At 45.2% G+C, this 9465-nt stretch overlaps 1 pseudogene; it reads left to right on the plus strand.

Moving 5' to 3' along the window:
* Window positions 1-2097: 2097 nt before the first annotated feature.
* LOC100714241 (E3 ubiquitin-protein ligase RNFT1-like) lies at window positions 2098-5273 on the plus strand (annotated as a pseudogene).
* Window positions 5274-9465: the final 4192 nt, after the last annotated feature.

A 9465-nucleotide genomic window follows, 5' to 3' on the forward strand; every position in this document is an offset into this window, starting at 1 on the left:
ACGAATGCCATACTGTAATTCAAAGAATTAAATGGATCTTTAAAAACTAGGACTTTTTGAAAGATAAACTTTGAACTTCTGCAGGGCATGGTGGTGCACACTTGTAACCCCAGCATGTGGGAGGCTGAAGCAAGAGGATTGCTGTGAGTTTGAGGCCAACCTGGCCTACAAAGTGAGTTCAGACCAACCTGGACTGCATAGTGAAACCCTGTCTCAAAGACAAGACCAAAAAAACAAAACAAAACCTTGCACTTCTCTTCAAGGTGGACAGAAAATAACATCTGTTCCATCCCATAGAGATATGCAGATGCTGGCCCTGGGGGTCAAACTCCTGTTCTGATAAAAGGCAGAAGGGAACTGAGAATGACCAAAGATGAAAGAACCTGTCCTTATCTCGTCTCATTATATCCCATTCCTCTCTTACAATAAAAAATATCTTGCGGGGCTGGGGATTTAGCTCAGTGGCATAAGCACCTGCCTTGCAAGCAGGCGGTCATGAGTTCGATCTCTGGTACCGATAAAAAGTTAAAAAAAAAAAAAATCTTGCATACCTAACCAAAGTGAGGTGGAGATTTGTAATAGAAAGTCCTTCCATTTTTTTTTAGAGCTGACTTTGAATAAAACTTTTCCATCAAGGTCTATCTCCTTTTGTGTATGTGGAATTATATACCTGTAACTCCAGCACTCATGAGGCTGAGGCAGGAGGTTTGCTTTGAAGCCAACCTGGATCACATAGTTCAAATTCAGCCTAAACTACTGTACATAGTGAGACCCTGTCTCAAAAAAAAAAAAAAAAAAAAAAAAAGCCAGTTGTGTAATCCCAGCACCTAAGAGGCTGAGACAATGGGGTCACCACAAATTCAAGGCTATTTTGAACTGAATAGTGAGACCTTGTCTCAAAAACAGAAGATAAACCCAAAACAATAGAGGGGTGGAGGTATGGCTCAGTGGTAGTAGACTTAGGTAGCCTGATTGAGGCTCTGGGGTCAATCCCTATTATGACAGACTACAACACAACAAAACAAATATGTAATGTAAACGTCAGTTTGCATTTGTGAATGTCATGTGCACAATTAATACAGCTTTATCTGTCATTTTTAGAATAATTTTAAAAGCTGTGGATCTAGGGCCAGGGATTTAGCTCAGTGCCATACTGCCTGCCAGATAAGAACAAGGTTGTGAGTTCAATCCCACTACCAAAAAAAAAAAAAAGCTATGGATCTAGCTGTGTGGTAGAGGCCTTGGCCTAGCATGTGTGAAGCCCTGGGCTCAATCCAGCACTAGGGGGAATAAAGGAAAGGGAGAGATTGAAAGAAGGAACAAATGAAGAGGGGGAGAAGAGAAAAGGGTGTAGCAGCAACACACCTTGTAATCCCAGTTTCTGGGAAAGCTGAGGCAAGAGGAGTACAAATTCAAGCCCAGCTTGGACAACATGGCAAGACCCTGATTCAAATTTTAGAACAATTCTTAGCCCAGCTGGGCTGGAGCTGCAGCAGTTGAAGGATGATGGCTGGGGCCAAAGGACCTAGTGCGTTGTGCTGCACACAACTTTTCTCTCTGTGCGGCCAAGGCCTTTGTCTGCTCCCAGTCATGTATGGAGACATGTCGGGGTCGCTCCCGGCCGGCAGGAAAGACACACGACAAAGTCTGGCGGTGTGCAACCTTGCCTTTATTTATCTCCGCGTGGGCCCCGCGAGGCCTCCTCTCTGCCACCAGCCCTTTCTCGCCGGTGGACTTTTTCTATCTCTCTCTGTGCTTTCTCTGTGCTTCCTGTCTCGTGGCGGGTGAGGCATTCACTTTTATAGGGTGACAGTGGCCAATCAGTTCAAAGCGCGCGATGCGGGCTGATTGGCTAACATCAGCTGTTGCTAGGCAGACTATCTTACAGAGCGGGTTGTTTAAGTCGCCAGCGCAATCAGGGGGCAGGAAGCAGGCGCCAACTTGACTCACTCGATGGGAGGGGCAATCTAGCTCAGGCTCCGCTCCCACCCACAGGCCCTACGTCCGCCAAGTAAGGCGACCAGTGTCGGCGGCTCCCAACAGAGACAGAACCGAGAGGTAAAGAAATCTGCATCGAAGAAGCACTCAAAGCCGGGCATGGCGGCACACTGTAATCCCAGCACTCGGGAGGCTGAGGGAGGTCAGTCATTGGGAATTCGAGGCCAGCCTGGGCTACAAAGTGAGCCCAAGGCCAGCCTGAACCAAATAGGGAGACCCTGTCTCTCTCTTTTTTTTTTTTATACTAAAGACTGAGTGCTCCAAGGGAGACCCTGTCTCAAAAACACAAAAAACAAACAGAAAAGCATTCGAGGGCCATGGGAGCCAGTTGTAACTGGGAGCTGCAAGTGGTGAACATGCATCAACCTTCCTATGTGTCTGAGCAACAAGATTGGCAGGAGAAGGGTCTCATCGTCATTCTGGTGATGTTCATGTCCAGATAAACTCTACCCGTGGAGTATGTTGAAAATTAAAGCTCCAGGTAGGTGTGGTGATGTAATCCCAGCACTCAGGAGGCTGAGGCAGGAGAATCATTGCAAGTTTGAGACCAGCCTGGGCTACAAAAAGTGAGCCCAAGGCCAGCCTGAGCTGCATAGTGAGACCCTGTCTCAAAAAGAAAAAAAAGAAAGAAAACTCAAGCTCCAGAAATACAGGTTCAAGGGTTCAGAATGGTACTCTTGGCTGTGTACATAGTTGTTTCCAAAGTCACACAGTGAAGCAAGACAGCCTAATGACACTGCCACAGAGTCTGTAGTGCATAGAAATTGCTCCTTCTCAGAATTCCACTATCTTCTCAAGTGCTTGCAGAAAAGCCTGCAATGGATTTTGATTCTGGGTGTCAAACTTGCTATGCAGGATTTCTCTTGGAACTGGGCTGCTAACAACTTTTATGTATGAAAAAAAAAAAAAGCATTATTAAAAAAAGCACTGTAAACCAAGTTGTTTAAAGCTAATACATAAAACTGTATAATTTTAGTTGGTAAGCTTTTTTACTCCTTCTCTGAGGTGGGGGTCTTGCTATGTTGCTCAGGATGGTCCTGAATGCCTCAGCTCAAGGGACCTTTTGGCCTCAGCCTCCCGAGTGGCTGGGACTAAGTGCATGTGCTGCCATATCCAATTGGAGTCAGCTTTTTATGGTTTAAAATACTTTCCTAGGTTGGTTTGTTTGTTTCTTGGTCCTTTCTGAGGCAGAGTTTCACCATAAGGTTCAGGCTGGCCTTGAACTCACTTCATAACCCAGGCCTGCCTCAAATTTGTGGCTAGTCTCCTGCCTCAGCCTCCCAAGTGCTGGGACTACAGGCGAGCACCACCATGCCCTAGTTTCCTAGGTTTACAGAAAATTCACAATAATGCAGAGTTCAGTTTCCCTTATTGTTAACATAGTAGTATGTTTGCCATAATGAATAAACTCAAAGGTGCCATTATTTTTATGTTTTCTGGTACAACAGAGAGATGAAAAGAAAAAGAGGTGTTTACTGAGGATATAAAGATTGCACAACGGCTCCTCACACCTGAGACAAAGGGAGCTGGGGTTTATGTGGTCTTTGGCTACAGGGAGAGTTTTCTTCCCACGCAGGAAGGGAAAGAGGAAGTTGTGTTCAGGGGTGAAGGGAGGAAGGAGAGGAAGTGGCCACTGGAGAGACAGGCAGTTTTTTTTTGGCCTTCCACCTACACCACCACCATAATATTCAGCAGTTTATACTGTGGTAGGATCCTCTCAAGTTTTCTCTCTCTCTCTCTCTCTCTCTCTCTCTCTGTGTGTGTGTGTGTGTGTGTGTGTGTGTGTGTATTCTGTGTAGTGTGCGTTGTTCAGGCCTCACACATATTCTGCAAACACTACCATTGAGTGCATTCATAAATCAAGTTTTCCTAAGAGAAAGGTCCTTGAAGGTTCAGTGCGCTTTGTTACTGGTATTTTTAGCAGGATCTCCTTTTATTCTGGACCTTTCATTCTTAATCACTTTATTCCAGTTTAATTAATTATTTATTTATTTATTTTATTTTTTTGTGTCTTTTTCCTTTTTATCGGTACCAAGGATCAAACTCATGACTGCCTGCTTGCAAGGCAGGCGCTTATGCCGCGGAGCTAAATCCCCAGCCCCTCCAGTTTAATTTTTGTTGAATCCTAAGTTGGATCATTTGCACTTCTGGGAAGTACTTTGTGTTTTGCCTGACCTGAGACCTCATGTCTCTCTTGGAAATAATGGGAAACAATAGGTTGCCCTTGGTAAGTGAGAAGAAAGGTAAACAAATTTAACACAGAACCTGCAGTGTCCCTGTGATACTCTACTTATCTGCGCTGATTGTCCTCACAGCTTTTCACTCAAACAATTCATTCAGATCCTCTGAGATTCTTTGAAATTCCAACCCCAATCCCAAAACCCTACATATGCTCAGCTTCCCCTTCGGATGTGCGCTGATCTCATTCCGATGTCAGCCTGCCTGTATGTAGATGAATAAACTCTGATCTTTCCTGTCGTTTCCTCACACCACCATTGCCTTACACTTCAGACTGTCGGAATTGTAGACTTCATCCTGGAATTCCTCCGGGGATTAAAACTCCTTATTTTACAGGTGCCTTCTTTCATGCCTTTTAAATCAAAAGGTTACTGGAATATGCTTTTAGAAGAATTATTCAGTATTACCAAACTTTTGTTTCCCTACAGGGGGTTTGGTTATATTACCTTGTAAACTATGGGTGTAATGTAACTAAATGGAGTCTTGGAATACTGCTGGCTTTACTTATCTCATGCTAAAACTTTTTAACTTTGTTGGACATTTGAGAACTTTCAGACAGGTTTTATGTAGATTTTTTCTACAACTAAGTTATAGAGTAGCTGCCAAGAAGAGACAGTGTTCAGATGTGAATGATATTTGTTCAATATGTTAATCTGAACTTCAAAAACCAGTTCTGCTCATCTGCCAGTATATATTTTGTGAAGAGTGCATTACCTTGTGGTTTAACAGAAAGAAAACATGTCCAGCTGGGCGTGGTGGTGTGGTGCATGCTGATAATCCCAGCACTCAAGAGGCTGAGGCAGAAAGATTGCCAGGAGTTCAAGGCAGCCTGGGCTACATAGCAAGGCTGTCTCAGGAAAAAAAAAAAAAAAGGAGAAAGAGGATAAGGAAGAGGTTAAAAAGGTGCAGTGATTCAGGTAAGAGGTAAGATCTGAAATACAGTGGCAGTCACAGAATAGGAGAGAAAAGACAGTGGACTAAAATACTCTAAAGGCAAAAATCTCTGGGCCTAGCTAATTAATTGTAAGTGGGGAGGTGAGAGTGGCAACAGATTAAAGATGGCTCTTGGGGGGCTGGGGATTTAGCTCAGCGGCATAAGCGCCTGCCTTGCAACCAGGCAGTCGTGAGTTTGATCTCTGGTACCGATAAAAAAAAAAAAAAAAGGTGGCTCTTGGGCCCCTGGATGATCCTATCAGCTCCTTGCCAGCTGTGCAAGCTTGGGTAAGATACTCAAGTTCCCTGTGCCTCATTTTCCCATGTGTCAGATGGAGGTAGTAAAAATAGATGTGATGTAGTGACTGCCTAGAACCACGGTGAAGATTAAATTAATTGATATGTGTAAAGAATTTCGAAGAGTGCTTAGCATATAACAAAATCCCTCAGTGTTAGTTCTTTATCGGGGTGGACCAAGACTGGTTGTGGAATGGTAGTTTTGGCACTGAATATGTTGAGTCTGTTGCTGTGGGATACCAGTTCTGACGCCTGAAAGGTATGAATCTGAAACGGAGAGGTTAAGATGGGAGAAGCATGGGGGATTTAGCACATTTTATTTTATCGTATTTTATTTTTTGTGGTACTGGGAATCAAACTCAAGGCCTTACACTTGCCAGGCAGGTGTTTATGCTACTGAGCTAAATCCCCAGCCCAATTTAGCACATTTTAGAACCACAGTAATGGTTCAATTACGTTATTGGACTGTTTGCCAAGGAAGAAGTACAAATGGCAAATTCAAAATGAAAACAGGCTGGGATATAGCTCAGTGCAAAGGCCCTGGGTTCAACCCACAGTACCACACACACAAGGAAAACAGCGCCAAGGCTGCGTGTAGGTAAGAGTGAAAGCAGCTGGGTCCCTCGTACATTGGTGATGGAAGGCAAAACACACGTTGGTGGTTTTCCCTGAAATTCTTCATGCATCAACCATTCAACCCACCAATTGCACTACTGGGTTTTATCCTACAGAAATAAAAATGTGTGTCACACAAAAGCTATACATGAACATTTTGAGAAGCTTTATTTGTAGTAGTCTAAAACTGTAAACAACTCAACTACCCTTAAATAAAATCATGTAGTTCATGAACCATATTTCTTGCAACAATTTAAATGAATCCCTAACATTATTTGTTTATTTTGTTTTTGAGATGGCGTCTTGCTATGTAGTTCAGGCTGGGGTTTTTAAAATTTGTTTTGTTTGTACAGGGAATTGAACTCAGGACCTTGCACTTACCACTGAGCTACATCCCTGGCCCCTAAGGTGGTCTTGAACTCACTATGTAGTCCGGGTTGGCCTCAAACTCACAATAATCCAGCAGTCAGTTTGAGTGCTGGGATTACAGGTGTGCACCACCATACCCAGCTCTCTAGGCATTATTTTATGGTTTTTTGTTTTTGTTTCTTTCAAAACAGGGTCTTGCTTTATTTATAGTGTAGGCTGGCCTCGAACTTGAGGCTACCTTCCTGTTTCTGCCTCCCAATTGTTGGGATTACAGGCATGCATCACCACACTGAGGAACTGAGTTTCTCTTGAGAACCCCAGGAGCAGCATCTTAAAGGAGCAGAGGAATCTTTTTAATTTTAGGAAGCTCTGGGAGCCCTCAAACCTGCGGAGAGCAGCCCTTGCAAGGGCTTCATTCAGCCACACACCTGTCTCCCAGCACTACCGCCCTCTTTCATTCATCCCAGGCCAGGACAGTGTCAATCACTGGGCCTGGGGGCGTGTCCATTCGGGGCCCTGGTGTCTAGCTCAGGGCTTCACATTAGGTACCTGCTGAGTGTTTGCCTGGTTGGACAGAGAACTGAAGGGATGAAGGGAGAGGCTCGGTATGGAAAGGAAGGTCAGCTGCAGGGCCATCCAGGCTTCAGAGGAGTAGGAAAGAGAGAGGAAACAAGGCCCAGCGCCCTTCCTGTTGCCTGGCCAGCCCTGTCTACCTGAGGCTGGTTTGGAGGAAAAGTTCCTCACAATGCCAGGCTGGTGAGCAGGCGTGGAATGGCTAGTTCCAGGGGAATCAGAGAGTACAGCGGAGAGTTTATGTCCAAGGCCATGTAATCATACTCTCCACACAGATGGGGAGGTAGTGGGCAACACTGGGTGCTTTGGTCACAAGAGAAGGGAGAACATAGTGCATGTCCCTTTTCTACCACAGGGTGGCGGTGCAGCCCTGCCAACGTCTCACATGGCTGCTGCTTCCTTGTACCATCTGATGGCAAAGTTTCCCTAATCTACTTAAGAAATAATATTTATTTATACCTTAAAAAATCAAAAACAGAACCTATGTGGTAAACTTGTATTTGCTAATTTTTTTTGTCTTTTTGAGTCAGTCTTAATATGCAGTTTAGGCTGGCCTTGAGCTCACTTTATAGCCCAATTCTCAGGTCTGGTCTCAATTCTCAGTGATCCTCCTGCCTCAGCCTCCTGAGTGTTGGGATTACCGGCATGTACCACCGCACCTGGATTATATTTGCTATTTTAAAATAACTCTGAGGAGTTATGCTTTAGAAAAGCCCCCAGTGCAACCTATCTGGCTTCTACATGTCCACAACTACAATCTGAGGTCATGATGGCCATTGCCCTCCTCAGTCCCCAGCTGTCCTCCACCTAACTCACTCACCTGTGCTCATGGATGACCCTTCAGAGACCGTCGCCTGTCATTCTCTCCCTCCAAGCCTGTGTCACTGCAGGGGCCTGAGGCTTCCTGTAGTTGGTCCTCTGCCACCAGATTCTCCATCTCCTTGGCGACTTTTGCATCTGCCTCATTTCAGCCAGCTGCAAGGGTGAGAAGGTCTCCTTTGCTCTTCTCATACCACAGGCGGGCACCCCCTCCGCCTCCGCCCTCACTTTCTCCCCCTTTGCTTGCTGTGAGAGTCTGGCCCTCCCTGCTGACTCTCCACTTTCTCCTGCATCTTAAAATGCCTTGCTGTTGTCATTTGCCTTCTGCTATGATTTGGAATGTTGTGCAGTCACACTGCTTGGGGCTGAATCACCACTCTTCGACAGAAAAGCTTTGATCTGGGGAAACATATTGGAGTTCTCTGTTCTCACTGTGTTGCATTAAAATTGAGCTAACAGTAACACCTACCTGAAAAGGTCATAGGTAGGATCAATGAGGTAGTGAAAGCAACCCTGGGTGTGGTGGTGCACACCTGTGGTCCCGGTGGCACTCAAGGCTGAGGGAGGAGGATCATCATGAGCTTGAGGCCAATCTGGGCTATGTAATGAGTTCAAAGCCAGTCTAAACTACATAGCAAGCTCCTGTCTCAACACACACACACACAAAGCAAGAGCCCCTCTGATTTAGGACTTCCAAGTGATGTAGAGAAATATTATAACTCCCAACCTGCTAGATGTCTGATATGCTGAGTTCGTGTTCTCCAAAATCAGAGTGAATTTGGAGGAACAACAGAAGAGTAGGAAAGTTTACTGAAGGAGAGACAACTCCTGAGAGAGTCAGGAGGCGTCATGAGGTGGGTACAGTGTGGGACAAAACTATGATCAACCAGTAAGATTACAAGTTTAGTTGCTTGGGTAATATTGATCCATTGTGGAAGCAAGTCACATAACAAGTGTCCACAGAAAGTGTACATGGGAAGAACAAGGATGTTTTTTTGCAAGAGATGAATCCAGAGGTCCTGGTCACCGACTTGGGTGACCGATGCCCACCTAGAATATTGGTCATTATTGTTTATCCCTCAGGGAGGTATGTAGGCCCGGTCATTCCATCTTTATCTTGAGGCCTCCCCTTCACCAAATGCACCTCCTGCTGTAGCTGTAACGTGTTCTCATCTCCTGCATTGACTCCCTCAAAGCCTGCAGAAAACGGGGGTGCAGCGGCTCTCAGCGAGAACAAAAAAGTGTTGCTACTTTTATCAGTTTTGGCTGGGGGAAGAGTTTTGGAGGAGGACAAAATGACATATTAACCGCTGATTTGAAGTGCCTGCAAAGCAGGAAACAGGTTTACTGGGAGCTGGGGGTGGAGGTTTGGATGATTGTGTAACTGGGATTGGAGAGGGCTCCGTGCACATGCAAAAAGGGATGGCAGGTTTATCTCTGGAAGGAGAACATAGAAGTTACTCTGGGAGAGATAAACTAGTTCTCTGGGTTCGTACCAAGTTGGGCGGATGTCATGTTACAGATAGCTAAGCCGCAGGCTGGCAGAATCTATCAGTTTCCCTTGCAAATACCCCCCACTTGTCCAGAGTCTTTTTTTCTCTCCTCCCTCTCCCTCTCGCTTTC

The sequence above is a fragment of the Cavia porcellus genome, unplaced genomic scaffold, assembly GCF_034190915.1.
Source record: "Cavia porcellus strain 051 isolate PalLab524CR breed Dunkin Hartley unplaced genomic scaffold, mCavPor4.1 scaffold_8, whole genome shotgun sequence".
NCBI lineage: Eukaryota > Metazoa > Chordata > Mammalia > Rodentia > Caviidae > Cavia > Cavia porcellus.